Source organism: Rhinolophus hipposideros, assembly GCF_964194185.1.
Source record: "Rhinolophus hipposideros genome assembly, chromosome: 21".
In the NCBI taxonomy this organism is placed as follows: Eukaryota; Metazoa; Chordata; class Mammalia; order Chiroptera; family Rhinolophidae; genus Rhinolophus; species Rhinolophus hipposideros.
In genome coordinates this window covers 50310817-50325167 of record NC_138067.1, presented here as the reverse complement: position 1 = coordinate 50325167, position 14351 = coordinate 50310817, and the positions used below count along the sequence as shown (strand labels likewise).

The 14351-nt window shown below is 53.6% G+C and overlaps 1 long non-coding RNA gene across 1 annotated transcript in view; it reads right to left on the bottom strand.

Annotated features, from left to right (window-relative positions):
• Positions 1-11739: 11739 nt before the first annotated feature.
• Positions 11740-14351, bottom strand: part of LOC308490631 — a 41689-nt gene continuing 39077 nt past the window's right edge. Inside the window, exon 3 of the long non-coding RNA XR_013992247.1 lies at positions 11740-12916. This is a non-coding gene — a long non-coding RNA (uncharacterized lncRNA). The remainder of the gene's footprint in view (positions 12917-14351) is intronic.

Genomic DNA, 14351 nt, shown 5'->3' with positions numbered 1-14351 from the left:
ATGCAAACATAACATATGTTTTTATATTATCTATAGTACACATAGTATATTACAATGTATATGCATGTTTATATTTGCTATATATGTTATATGGTATGTATACATATATTTACATGAGAACATATCCTAACATATACTGTCTATTATTATCATATATGTATATATGTATATGTAGGGTCAGGGGTAGGGGTAGAATCAGGGGTAGGGGTAGGGTTAGGGTCAGGGGTAGGGGTTGGGTCAGGGGTAGGGGTAGGGTCAGGGATAGGGGTAGGGGTAGGGTCAGGGATAGGGTTAGGGTCAGGGGTAGGGGTAGGGGTTGGGTCAGGGGTAGGGTTAGGGTCAGGGGTAGGGGTAGGTTCAGGGGTAGGGGTAGGGTCAGGGGTAGGGGAAGCGTCAGGGGTACGGGTAGGTTCAGGGGTAGGGATAGGGTTAGGGGTAGGGGTTAGGTCAGGTGTAAGGGTAGGGTCAGACTTAGGGGTTAGGTCAGGGGTAGGGGTAGGGTCAGGGGTATCGGTAGGGGTAGGGTTAGGGGTAGAGGTAGGGTCAGGGATAGGGGTTGGGTCAGGGGTAGGGGTAGGGTCAGGGGTAGGGGTTGGATCAGGGGTAGCGTTAGGGTCAGGGGTAGGGGTTGGGTCAGGGGTAGGGGTAGGGTCAGGGGTAGGAATAGGGGTAGGGTCAGAGGTAGGGGTAAAGATAGGGTCAGGGGTAGTGGTAGGGGTAAGGTCAGGGGTAGGGGTTGGATCAGGAGTAGGGATAGGGTTAGGGTCAGGGTTAGTGGTATGGCTAGGGTCAGGGGCAGGGATAGGGAAAGGGGTAGGGTAAGATGAAGTGTTTGGGTCAGGGGTAGGGGTAGGGGTAAATTCAGTGGTAGGGGTAGGGGTAGGGTCAGGGTTAGGGGTACAGGTAGGGTCAGGGGTAGGGTTTGGGTCAGGGGTAGGGGTAGGTGTAGGTTCAGGGGTAGGATTAAAGTTAGAGTCAGGGGTAGGGGTAGTGTCAGGTAAGGTCAGGGTTAAGAGTCGGGTTACAGTCAGGGGTAGGTGTAGGGGTAGTTTCAGGGATAAGGGAAAAGGTAGGTGTAGTGGTTGGGTCAGGGTTAGGGGTAGGGTCAGGGGTATGGCTAGGTGTAGGGTCAGGGGTAGCGATAGGGTCAGGAGTGGGGTAGGTTCAGGGGTAGGGGTAAGGGTAGGGTCAGGGCTAGGTGTTGGGCCAGAGGTAGCGGTAGGTGTAGGTTCAGGGTTAGGGGTTGGGTCAGGGGTAGGGGTAGAGGTAGGGTCAAGGGTAGGGGAAGGGTTAAGGGTAGTGGTTGCATCAGGGTTAGGGGTATGGTCAGGGGTAGTGGGAGGGGTTGGGTCAGGTATAAGTGTAGGGTCAGGGGAAGCGGAAGGGGTAGGGTCAGGGACAGGGGTTTGGTCACACGTAGAGATAGGGTCAGGGGTAGGGGTAGAGTTAGAGTCTGTGGTAGGGGTAGGGTCAGGTGCAGGGGTAGGGTCAGAGGTAGGGGTAGGGGTAGGGTCAGGTGTAGGGGTAGGATCAAGGGTAGGGATAGGGTCCGGGGGAGTGGATGGGTCAAGTGTACGGGTAAGGGTAGGGTCAGGGTTAGGGTTTTCGTCAGGGGTAGGGGTAGGGTCAGGGGTAGGGGTAGGGGTAAGTCTGGGGTAGGGGTTGGGTCAGGAGTAGTGTTAAGTGTAACGTCAGGGTAGGGGTAGGTTCAGGGGAAGGAGAAGGGGTAGGGTCAGGGGAATGGGCAGGGTCAGGTGTAGGGGTAGGGTTGGGGTACGGGTAGGGTTTGTGGTAGGGGTAGGGTAAGGGCTAGTGGTAGGGTTAGAGGTAGGGGTAGGGTTAGAGTCAGAGGTAGGGGTAGGGTTAGTTGTAGTGGTAGGGGTAGGTTCAGGTGTAGGAGTAGGCTCAAGGGCATGGATAGGGTCTGGGGTAGGGGATGGGTGGATATGGGTAAGGGTAGGGTCAGGGGTAGGTTTGGGTCAGGAGTAGGGGTAGGGTCAGGGCTATGGGTAGGGTAATAGTGAGGGGTAGGTGTAGGGGTAGGATCAGGGGTAGGAATAGGGGTTGGTTCAGGGGTAGGGGAATGGTCAGGGATTAGGGGTAAGGGTATGGTCAAGGGTAGGGGTTTGGTCAGGGATAGGGGTAGGGGTAGGGTCAAGGGGACGGGTAAATTTAGAATCAGGGTTAGGGGTTGCGTCAGGTGTGGGTTAGTGTTTGGGTCAGGGGTAGGGGTAGGGGTTCAGTCAGGGGTAGGGGTAGGGGTAGGGTCAGGTGTAGGGGTAGGGTTAGGTTCAGGGGTAAGTGTTGGGTCAGGTGTAGGGATAGGGGTAGGGTCAAGTAGGGGTAGGGGTAGGGTCAGGGGTAGGGTTTGGGTCAGGTTTAGGGCTAGAGTTAGGGTCAGGTGTAGCGGTTCGGTCAGGGGTAGGGGTTGGGTCAGGGGTAGGGGTAGGGTCAGGGTAGAGGTAAGGGTAGGGTCAGGGGTACGGTTAGGGGTAGGGTCAGAGTATAGGTAGGGGTAGGAGTAGGGTCAGGGTTAGAAGTAGGGTCAGGGGTAGGAGTGGGGGTAGGGTCTGGCCAGGGTAAGTGTTGGCTCAGGGGTAGGGATAGGGTAGGTTCAGGGGTAGGGTTTGGGTCAGTTGTAAAGGTAGGCGTAGGGTCAGGGGTAGGGGTAGGGGTAGGGTTAGGATCAGGGGGAGGGGTAGGAATAGGTGCAGTGGTAGGGGTAGGGTCAGGGGTAGGGGTAGGGGTAGGGCTAGAATTAGGATCAGGGGTACGGGTTGGTTCAGGAGTAAGGACCCCGAGGTGCCAAGGAGCCGCACTGCCTTGGCTGGAGAAAGCCGCCCGAGGCAGTTTGGAGGCGGGTGCCGGCAGGCAGCCCTGGGCTTGGGCTTTGGGGGCGGCGTAGTGGGCGCGGCGAAGGGCTGCCGGTTGACCGCTTGCGCTTGCGGGGAAAAAAGAGGATATAGAAGGGGCTGTGGGGGGCAGACCGGGCCGAGGCGCCTGGCGTGAGGCCGGGGCTGCGAGGCTGTAGGTCCAGGCGGCGGCCCCGACCCCACCCTCCCACTACCCACCCCCCCCACCCCGCCCAGCCCCACTGGCCAGGGGTCCCGCGGCGGTGTTGGCAGCTGCAGAGGGTCCAGGGGCGTGGCGGCCGCAAAAGAAGTGGAGGGCAAAAGCCTAGAGCACCCGGTATTCCCAGGCGGTCTCCCATCCAAGTACTAACAAGGTTCGACCCTGCTTGGCTGCGAGATCGGGCGCGTTCAGGGTGGTATGGCCGTAGACGCTGGGACCGGGCTCCCGGCGCGCCAAGAGCAGCCGCCCGGCCTGCGTGGTGAGCGCGCGCCAGGTTGTTGGGCAGCGCCGGCAGCGAGCCTCTCCCCTCTCCCCGCTAGCCGGCTCCAGCAGCGCCGCGCCTCCCGCCTGCTCCCAGCCTCTTCAGGACGTCGCCGGTGAGGGCAGCGGGTTACTCCTTACCCACAGCGAGGCCCCTTCGCGCCACCTGTGGCTCCACGGGGCCTCTGCCACTACCCTGGCGGTGACAGAAGCCAGACAGGGGTTGGGAGTTGGGGGCGACGCCCAGGCTGGGTCACGGACTGGGACAGACGCACGGAGGCTGTGTTGAAGTGGCAGCTCCCCCACCGGAGTGCTGTGGCGCCCGGGGCTGGGCTCCGTTAAGCAGGCAGTGCCCGGGGGGTGGGCAGTCACCCTGGGACCCCCGGGCAGGCCTCCAGGATCTGCGGAGTGCCGGTGGGGTCCGAGCCACGCACGGGGTCCCGCACGCGGGAGGAGAGGCTCAGGGCCAGGCACCCTCCTCCTGTGGGTTGTGTGCCTGCCGGCCTGCCTGCTTTTCCTCTGTGGTGGTCAGTCCTGGAGCCCCGGGGCGCGGGCCACGCGTGCACGCAAGTATGGCGCTCCCTCATTCCACTGGTTTGTCGGGGCTCTTTTGTGGCTGTGCGCCAGGGGCCGCCGCGGCTGGCCGGGGGGAACCGAGGGCGCAGGGCTCTCCTGAAAGAAGGAAGGGCGCTGGGGGAGGGGCCGCGGTGCCTGCCAGCAGAGACAAAGGCCTCTGGTGGGGTGGGGCGGCTGGGCGTCTCCTCGGCCTGCGGTCCGGGGACAACTGGGGCCTCTGTCTCTGGGCCCTGGTGCAGGCAGTAAGATTGTCACCCCTGTGACAAGGACCCCGAGGTGCCAAGGAACGGCACTGCCTTGGCCTGCGGCGAGCCTCTCCCCTCTCCCCGCTGGCCGGCTCCAGCATTGCCACGCCTCCCGCCTGCTCCCCGCCTCCTCAGGACGTCGCGGACGAGGGCAGCGGGTTAATCCTTACCCACAGCGAGGCCCCTTTGCGCCACCCGTGGCTCCACGGGGCATCTGCCACTACCCTGGCGGTGACGGAAGCCAGACAGACAGGGGTTGGGAGTTGGGGGGGCGGAAGGAGGGACGCACAGGCTGGGTCAGGGACTGGGAGAGACGCATGGAGGCTGAGCTGTGCTGTGCTGCGCTGAGCTGAGCTGTGCTGTGCTGAGCTGTGCTGAGCTGTGCTGTGCTGAGCTGACCTGAGCTGAGCTGTGCTGAGCTGAGCTGTGCTGTGCTGAGCTGTCCTGTGCTGTGCTGAGCTGTGCTGACCTGAGCTGAGCTGAGCTGAGCTGTGCTGAGCTGAGCTGTGCTGAGCTGAGCTGTGCTGAGCTGAGCTGTGCTGTGTTGTGCTGAGCTGTCCTGTGCTGTGCTGAGCTGAGCTGAGCTGTGCTGAGCTGAGCTGAGCTGAGCTGAGCTGTGCTGAGCTGAGCTGTGCTGAGCTGAGCTGAGCTGTGCTGAGCTGAGCTGTCCTGTGCTGAGCTGTGCTGTGCTGTGCTGAGCTGTGCTGAGCTGTGCTGAGCTGAGCTGAGCTGAGCTGAGCTGAGCTGAGCTGAGCTGAGCTGAGCTGTGCTGTGCTGAGCTGAGCTGTGCTGAGCTGTGCTGAGCTGAGCTGAGCTGAGCTGAGCTGTGCTGAGCTGAGCTGAGCTGTGCTGTGCTGAGCTGAGCTGTGTTGACCTGAGCTGAGGTGAGCTGAGCTGTGCTGTGCTGTGCTGAGCTGTCCTATGCTGTGCTGAGCTGAGCTGAGCTGAGCTGCGGTGAGCTGAGCTGTGCTGAGCTGTGCTGAGCTGAGCTGAGCTGAGCTGAGCTGAGCTGAGCTGAGCTGAGCTGTGCTGAGCTGTGCTGAGCTGAGCTGTGCTGTGCTGAGCTGAGCTGAGCTGAGCTGAGCTGCGGTGAGCTGAGCTGAGCTGAGCTGAGCTGTGCTGTGCTGTGCTGAGCTGTCCTGTGCTGAGCAGAGCTGACCTGAGGTGAGGTGAGGTGAGGTGAGCTGAGCTGAGCTGAGCTGTGCTGTGCTGAGCTGTGCTGAGCACAGCTCAGCTCAGCTCAGCTCAGCTCAGCACAGCACAGCTCAGCACAGCACAGCTCAGCACAGCACAGCTCAGCTCACCACAGCTCAGCTCAGCTCAGCTCACCGCAGCTCACCGCAGCTCAGCTCAGCACAGCTCAGCAGAGCCCAGCTCAGCTCAGCTCATCTCAGCTCAGCACAGCACAGGACAGCTCCGCTCAGCACAGCTCAGCACAGCTCAGCACAGCTCAGCACAGCACAGCTCACCTCACCTCAGCTCAGCACAGCACAGCTCAAACCAGCACAGCTCAGCACAGCACAGCTCAGCACAGCACAGCACAGCTCAGCTCAGCTCAGGTCAGCTCAGCTCACCACAGCTCAGCTCAGCTCAGCACAGCACAGCTCAGCTCAGCTCAGCACAGCTCAGCACAGCCCAGCTCAGCTCAGCTCATCTCAGCTCAGCACAGCACAGGACAGCTCCGCTCAGCTCAGCTCAGCACAGCTCAGCACAGCTCAGCACAGCACAGCTCAGCTCAGCTCAGCTCAGCACAGCACAGCTCAACCCAGCACAGCTCAGCACAGCACAGCTCAGCACAGCACAGCACAGCTCAGCTCAGCTCAGCTCAGCTCACCACAGCTCAGCTCAGCTCAGCACAGCACAGCTCAGCTCAGCTCAGCACAGCTCAGCACAGCTCAGCACAGCACAGCTCAGCTCAGCTCAGCACAGCACAGCTCAGCTCAGCTAAGCTTACAACAACTCATCTCAGCTCAGCACAGCACAGCTCAGCTCAGCTCAGCTCAGCTCAGCTCAGCTCAGCTCAGCACAGCTCAGCACAGCTCAGCTCAGCTCAGCTCAGCTCAGCTCAGCTCAGCTCAGCTCAGCACAGCTCAGCACAGCTCAGCTCAGCACAGCACAGCTCAGCTCAGCTCAGCAGAGCACAGCTCAGCTCAGCACAGCTCAGCAGAGCCCAGCTCAGCTCAGCTCATCTCAGCTCAGCACAGCACAGGACAGCTCCGCTCAGCACAGCTCAGCACAGCTCAGCACAGCTCAGCACAGCACAGCTCACCTCACCTCAGCTCAGCACAGCACAGCTCAAACCAGCACAGCTCAGCACAGCACAGCTCAGCACAGCACAGCACAGCTCAGCTCAGCTCAGGTCAGCTCAGCTCACCACAGCTCAGCTCAGCTCAGCACAGCACAGCTCAGCTCAGCTCAGCACAGCTCAGCACAGCCCAGCTCAGCTCAGCTCATCTCAGCTCAGCACAGCACAGGACAGCTCCGCTCAGCTCAGCTCAGCACAGCTCAGCACAGCTCAGCACAGCACAGCTCAGCTCAGCTCAGCTCAGCACAGCACAGCTCAACCCAGCACAGCTCAGCACAGCACAGCTCAGCACAGCACAGCACAGCTCAGCTCAGCTCAGCTCAGCTCACCACAGCTCAGCTCAGCTCAGCACAGCACAGCTCAGCTCAGCTCAGCACAGCTCAGCACAGCTCAGCACAGCACAGCTCAGCTCAGCTCAGCTCAGCACAGCACAGCTCAGCTCAGCACAGCTCAGCTCAGCACAGCTCAGCTCAGCTCAGCACAGCACAGCTCAGCTCAGCTCAGCACAGCACAGCTCAGCTCAGCTAAGCTTACAACAACTCATCTCAGCTCAGCACAGCACAGCTCAGCTCAGCTCAGCTCAGCTCAGCTCAGCTCAGCTCAGCTCAGCTCAGCACAGCTCAGCACAGCTCAGCTCAGCACAGCACAGCTCAGCTCAGCTCAGCAGAGCACAGCTCAGCTCAGCACAGCTCAGCTCAGCTCAGCTCAGCTCAGCTCAGCTCAGCTCAGCTCAGCACAGCTCAGCACAGCACAGCTCAGCTCAGCTCAGCTCAGCTCAGCTCAGCACAGCTCAGCACAGCACAGCACAGCTCAGCTCAGCTCAGCACAGCACAGCACAGCTCAGCTCAGCTCAGCTCAGCTCAGCTCAGCTCAGCCAGCTCAGCTCAGCTCACCACAGCTCAGCTCAGCTCAGCTCAGGTTAGCACAGCTCAGCACAGCTAAATTTAGTTCGGCAGAGCACAGCACAGCACAGCTCAGCTCAGCTCAACTCAGGTCAGCACAGCTCAGCCCAGCTCAGCACAGGACAGCTCAGCACAGCACAGCACAGCACAGCTCTGCTCAGCTCAGCTCTGCTCACCACAGCTCAGCTCAGCTCAGCACAGCACAGCTCAGCTCAGCACAGCACAGCTCAGCTCAGCTCAGCACAGCACAGCACAGCTCAGCTCAGCTCAGCTCAGCTCAGCTCAGCTCAGCCAGCTCAGCTCAGCTCACCACAGCTCAGCTCAGCTCAGCTCAGGTTAGCACAGCTCAGCACAGCTAAATTTAGTTCGGCAGAGCACAGCACAGCACAGCTCAGCTCAGCTCAACTCAGGTCAGCACAGCTCAGCCCAGCTCAGCACAGGACAGCTCAGCACAGCACAGCACAGCACAGCTCTGCTCAGCTCAGCTCTGCTCACCACAGCTCAGCTCAGCTCAGCACAGCACAGCTCAGCTCAGCTCAGCTCAGCACAGCTCAGCACAGCTCAGCTCAGCTCAGCTCAGCTCAGCTCAGCTCAGCACAGCACAGGACAGGTCCGCTCAGCTCAGCTCAGCACAGCTCAGCACAGCTCATCTCAGCAAAGCTCAGCACAGCTCAGCACAGCACAGCACAGCACAGCTCAGCAAAGCACAGCTCAGCTCAGCTCAGCTCAGCTCACCACAGCTCAGCTCAGCTCAGCTCACCACAGCTCAGCTCAGCTCAGCACTTCACAGCTCAACTCAGCTCAGCTCAGCTCAGCTCAGCACAGCACAGGACAGGTCCGCTCAGCTCAGCTCAGCTCAGCTCAGCACAGCTCAGCTCAGCTCAGCACAGCACAGCTCAGCTCACCTCAGCTCAGCACAGCACAGCTCAAACCAGCACAGCTCAGCACAGCACAGCTCAGCACAGCACAGCACAGCTCAGCTCAGCACAGCACAGCACAGCTCAGCTCAGCTCAGCTCAGCTCAGCTCAGGTCAGCACAGCTCAGCACAGCTAAATTTAGTTCGGCAGAGCACAGCACAGCACAGCTCAGCTCAGCTCAGCACAGCACAGCTCAGCTCACCTCAGCTCAGCACAGCACAGCTCAAACCAGCACAGCTCAGCACAGCACAGCTCAGCTCAGCTCAGCACAGCACAGCACAGCTCAGCTCAGCTCAGCTCAGCTCAGCTCAGCTCAGGTCAGCACAGCTCAGCACAGCTAAATTTAGTTCGGCAGAGCACAGCACAGCACAGCTCAGCTCAGCTCAACTCAGGTCTGCACAGCTCAGCCCAGCTCAGCACAGGACAGCTCAGCACAGCACAGCACAGCACAGCACAGCTCTGCTCAGCTCAGCTCTGCTCACCACAGCTCAGCTCAGCTCAGCACAGCACAGCTCAGATCAACACAGCTCAGCACAGCTCAGCTCAGCTCAGCTCAGCTCAGCTCAGCACAGCACAGGACAGGTCCGCTCAGCTCAGCTCAGCACATCTCAGCACAGCTCATCTCAGCACAGCTCAGCACAGCTCAGCACAGCACAGCACAGCTCAGCCCAGCACAGCTCAGCACAGCACAGCTCAGCTCAGCTCAGCTCAGCTCACCACAGCTCAGCTCAGCTCAGCACTTCACAGCTCAGCTCAGCTCAGCTCAGCACAGCACAGCTCAGCTCAGCACAGCACAGCTCAGCTCAGCTCAGCACAGCTCAGCCCAGCACAGCTCAGCTCAGCACAGCTCAGCCCAGCACAGCTCAGCTCAGCTCACCACAGCTCAGCTCAGCACTTCACAGCTCAGCTCAGCTCAGCACAGCTCAGCTCAGCTCAGCTCAGCACAGCACAGGACAGCTCCGCTCAGCTCAGCTCAGCACAGCTCATCTCATCACAGCTCATCTCAGCACAGCTCAGCACAACTCAGCACAGCACAGCTCAGCTCAGCTCAGCACAGCAAAACTCAGCTCAGCACAGCTCAGCACAGCACAGCTCAGCACAGCTCAGCACAGCACAGCTCAGCTCAGCTCAGCACAGCACAGCTCAGCTCAGCTCAGCACAGCTCAGCTCAGCTCAGCACAGCACAGCTCAGCTCAGCTCAGCACAGCTCAGCTCAGCTCAGCTCAGCTCAGCTCAGCTCAGCTCAGCTCAGCACAGCTCAGCACAGCTCAGTGTGGGTGCCTGCCGACGAGAGGAACAGTCCCTGAAGTGGGGAGTGAGGATTGAGAAAAAAAGAAGAGCAACAAAGATGGGATCGGGAGGGCAGGCAATTCTAAGTAGACTGCTGCAGTTCTAAGTAGAATGCCTCAGTTCTAAGTAGAATGCCTCACCCCAAGTTTATTTTTGCAGCTTATATACTCTGGGCCTCAAAAAAGTAACAGAACTGTATGCAATCTAGTAGTTACAATATAGGTAATACACAAGGGCTGGTTTCCTGGCCAGCTCCCTACTTCCTGACCTTGTCAATTCTGTGTTCTCAAAGTAGCAAGTTTTGCATTGCTGGGAGCACAAACCACTCAAGGAAGTCAAAGGTTCAACATTACACAAAACAACACCTGCTAGCACTTCAGCACGGTTTCACAAAGCTCAGCTCAGCACAGCTCAGCACAGCTCAGCTCAGCTCAGCTCAGCACAGCACAGCTCAGCACAGCACAGCACATCTCAGCTCAGGTCAGCTCAGCACAGCTCAGCACAGCTCAGCTCAGCTCAGCTCAGCTCAGCTCAGCACAGCACAGGACAGCTCAGCACAGCACAGCACAGCTCATCTCAGCTCAGCACAGCACAGCACAGCTCATCTCAGCTCAGGTCAGCTCAGGTCAGCACAGCTCAGCACAGCACAGCACAGCTCAGCACAGCTCACCACAGCTCAGCTTAGCACAGCTCAGCACAGCTCACCACAGCTCAGCTTAGCACAGCTCAGCTCAGCTCAGCTCAGCTCAGATAAAAAAAACGTCCAAATAGGGAATGAAGAAGTTAAAATATTACTCTTTGCAGATGACATCATGCTATACATAGAAAACCCTAAAGACTCCACCAAAAAGCTGTTAGAAACAATCAATGAATAGAGTGAAGTTGGTGGCTACAAAATCAACGTACAAAAGTCCATTGCATTCCTATATACTAACAATGAAATCTCAGAAAAAAAAATACAAAAAACAATTCCCTTTGCAATTGAAGCAAAAAGAATAAAATACCTAGGAATAAACTTAACCAAGGATGTGAAGGATTTATATGCTGAAAATTATAAGACATTTATGAAAGAAATTGAAGAAGACACAAAGAAATGGAAAGACATTTCGTGCTCATGGATTGGAAGAATCAACATAGTTAAAATAACCATATTACCCAAAGCAATATACAGATTTAATGCAATCCCCATCAAAATCCCAATGGCATTTTTTAAAGAAATAGAACAAAAAATCATCAGATTTGTTTGGATCCCCAAAAGACCCCGAATAGCCAAAGAAATCTTAAGAAAATAGAACAATACTGGAGGTATCGCACTCCCTGACTTTAGCTTGTACTACAGGGCTACAATAATCAAAACAGCATGGGATTGGCAGAAAAACAGACACATAGACCAATGGAATAGAATTGAGAACCCAGAAATAAAACCACATAAATATGGACAGATAATTTTTAACAAAGAAGCTAAAAACATACAATGGAGGAAAGGCAGCCTCTTCAATAAATGGTGCTGGGAGAATTGGATAGCCACGTGCAAAAGAATGAAACTGGACTGCTCTCTGTCACCATGTACCAAAATTAATTCAAAATGGATCAAAGACTTAAGCATAAGACCTGACACAATGAACTGCATAGAACTAAACTTATGGATCTTGGGTTCAAAGAGCATTTTATGAATTTGACTCCAATGGCAATAGAAGTAAAAGCTAAAATAAACAAATGGGACTATATGAAATTAAAAGCTTCCGCACAGCAAAAGAAACCATCGACAAAATAGAGGCAACCAACTGAAAGGGAGAAGATTTTTGCAAACAGTGCCTCCGATAATGGGCTAATATCCAAAATATACAAAGAACTCATGAAGCTCAACAACAAAGAAAGCAAACAACCCAATTGAAAATTGGGCAGAGGACCTGAAGAGACATTTCTCTAAAGAGGACTTACAAATGGCAAATAGACATATGAAAAAATGCTCAACATCACTAATCATCAGAGAAATGCAAATAAAAACCACAATGAGATATCACCTCACCCCAGTCAGAATGGCTATCATCAACGAGACAAATACTAACAAGTGTTGGAGAGGCTGTGGAGAAAAAGGAACCCTCATACACTGTTGGTGGGAGTGCAGACTGGTGCAGCCGCTATGGAAGGCAGTGTGGAGGTTCCTCAAAAAATTACGAATAGAATTACCATATGACCCAGCAATCCCCCCCCTGGGTATCTACCCCCAAAATTTGAAAAAATTTACACATAAAGACACGTTGCTCCAATGTTCACTGCAGCTTGGTTTATGGTGGCCAAGACATGGAAACAACCAAAATGTCCTTCGATAGATGAATGGATAAATAAATTGTGGTATATATACACAATGGAATACTATTCGGCGGTAAGAAAGATGAAATAGGACCATTTGTGACAACATGGATGGATCTTGAGAGTATAATGCTAAGCGAAATGAGTCAGACAGAAAAAGCAGAGAACCCTATGATTTCACTGATATGTGGTATATAAACCAAAAACAACAAAAGAACAAGACAAACAAATGAGAATCAAGAACTCATAGATACAGACAATAGTTTAGTGGTTACCAGAGGGTAAGGGGTTGAAGGGAGGGAGATGAGGGTAAGGGGGATGAAATATATGGTGATGGAAGGAGAATTGACTCTGGGTGGTGAACACACAATGGGATTTATAGATGATGTAATACAGAATTGTACACCTGAAATCTATGTTATTTCACTAAGAATTGTCACCCCAATAAATTTAAAAAATAAGATAAAATAAATAAAATAAAATTACATAGGTTTCAAGGGTTGTCATGAGTGCCTGTAAGTGACATTTCAGTCTCTTCCCGAAAGTCAAGGGGACATTAACCCCTCCACCGGGCCGTATGTCACTGTGTGGTACTCGTGACGTAAGTTGGGAACAAAGTCCTTTCACACAGGTTCAGGTAGACTGAGTAGCACAGCTTTATTTTGGTACCAATATCCCTCCAGAGGCCAATGCTCTCCTAAGCAGAGAAGATTATGCAGAATAGAATAGAATTTAATAATGAACCATGTCGCAGGGTCAATTGAGGTGGAGAAGGTCGCTGGTCCAGGAGAGACGGCAGGGCCCCGGACAGGTCTGAGGCAAGATGGTCTTGCAAGGAAGAACTTCAGAGAGTCCCGGAGTATTGTGGCTTGCACCCCACAGAGGACTGTCGGATTTCCCAGAGGAACATCGCAGTGGATCATTCCGGATTGTCTGGTTCAGAGCCTCGCAGAGGGTCTTTGCTCCCAGTCAGACCACTCATAGTATTGCTCTTGAACTCTGCTTTTGTCCTCTCTTCCTTGGACTTGTTTCCTCTTAGGTGAGAACCAGAAGTTGTTTTAGTGAACACGTTTACCACTCAATTTTGTTATGCTCAGTTTCACACATAAATATAATCATGCTGACTTACATGTTTATGCTCTAAACATAAACACGTTTACTTTCACTTTACTCTTATCAGTCTCACACATGTGCAGCCATAGTCCTGTCCCTACCAGTAAACAACTTGTTTTGCACACCTCAATCCGACATATGTGATACATTTTATATGCTCTATACAAGGGTACATTTCTGTATTACATCATCCATATATCACATTGTGTGATACCACCCAGAGTCACTTCTCCTTCCATCACCACATATTTGATCCTTTTACCCTCATCTACCACCCATCTCCCTGCTTACCCTCTGGTAACCACTAAACTATTGTCTGTGTTTATGAGTTTTTGTTTATTTGTCTGTCTTGTTCTTTGTTGCTTTCAGATCCCACATATCAGTGGAATCATATAGTTCTCGACTTTTTCTGTCTGACTTATTTTGCTTAGCATAATAATCTCAAGTTCCATCCATGTTGTCGCAAATGGCACTATTTCATCTTTTCTTATGGCAGAATAGCATTCCATTGTGTATATACACCACAATTTCTTTATCCATTTATCTACCGAAGGACACTTTGGTTGTTTCCAGTGCTGCAATGAACATCGGAGCACCTATACCAATGGAATAGAATTGAAAACCCAGAAATAAACCCACATAAATATGGGGAGATGATTTTTGACAAAGAAGCCAAAAACGTGCAAAGGAGAAAAGACAGCCTCTTCGATAAATGGTGCTGGGAGAGTTGGAAAGCCAGGTGCAAAAGAATGAAACTAGACTTTTATCTGTCACCATGTACCAAAATTAATTCAAAATGGATCAAAGACTTAAGCATAAGACCTGACACAATAAACTGCATAGAAGAAAACATAGGTACTAAACTTATGGACCTTGGGTTCAAAGAGCATTTTATGAATTTGACTCCAAAGGCAAGGGAAGTAAAAGCTAAAATAAATGAATGGGACTATGCCAAACTAAAGAGCCTCTGCACAGCAAAAGAAACCATTGGCAAAATAAAGAGGCAACCAACCAAATGGGAGAAGACTTTTGCAAACAACACCTCTGATAAGGGACTAATACCCAAAATACGTAAGGAACTCATACAACTCAACAACAAAAAAACAAACAATCCAATTAAAAAACGGGCGGAGGACCTGAATAGAATATGTTCTCCAAAAAGGACATACAGATGGCTAATAGACATATGAAAAAATACTCAACATCACTAATTATCACAGAAATTAAAATGAAAATCACAGTGAGATGTCACGTCATGGCTTTTTTGCCTCGCCTCGCCTCGCCTCACCAACAGAGGGCTATGAAAAGATTTTTTAGTAGGAGTGGAATAGAGCAAAACTTATAGTGTAAAAACTT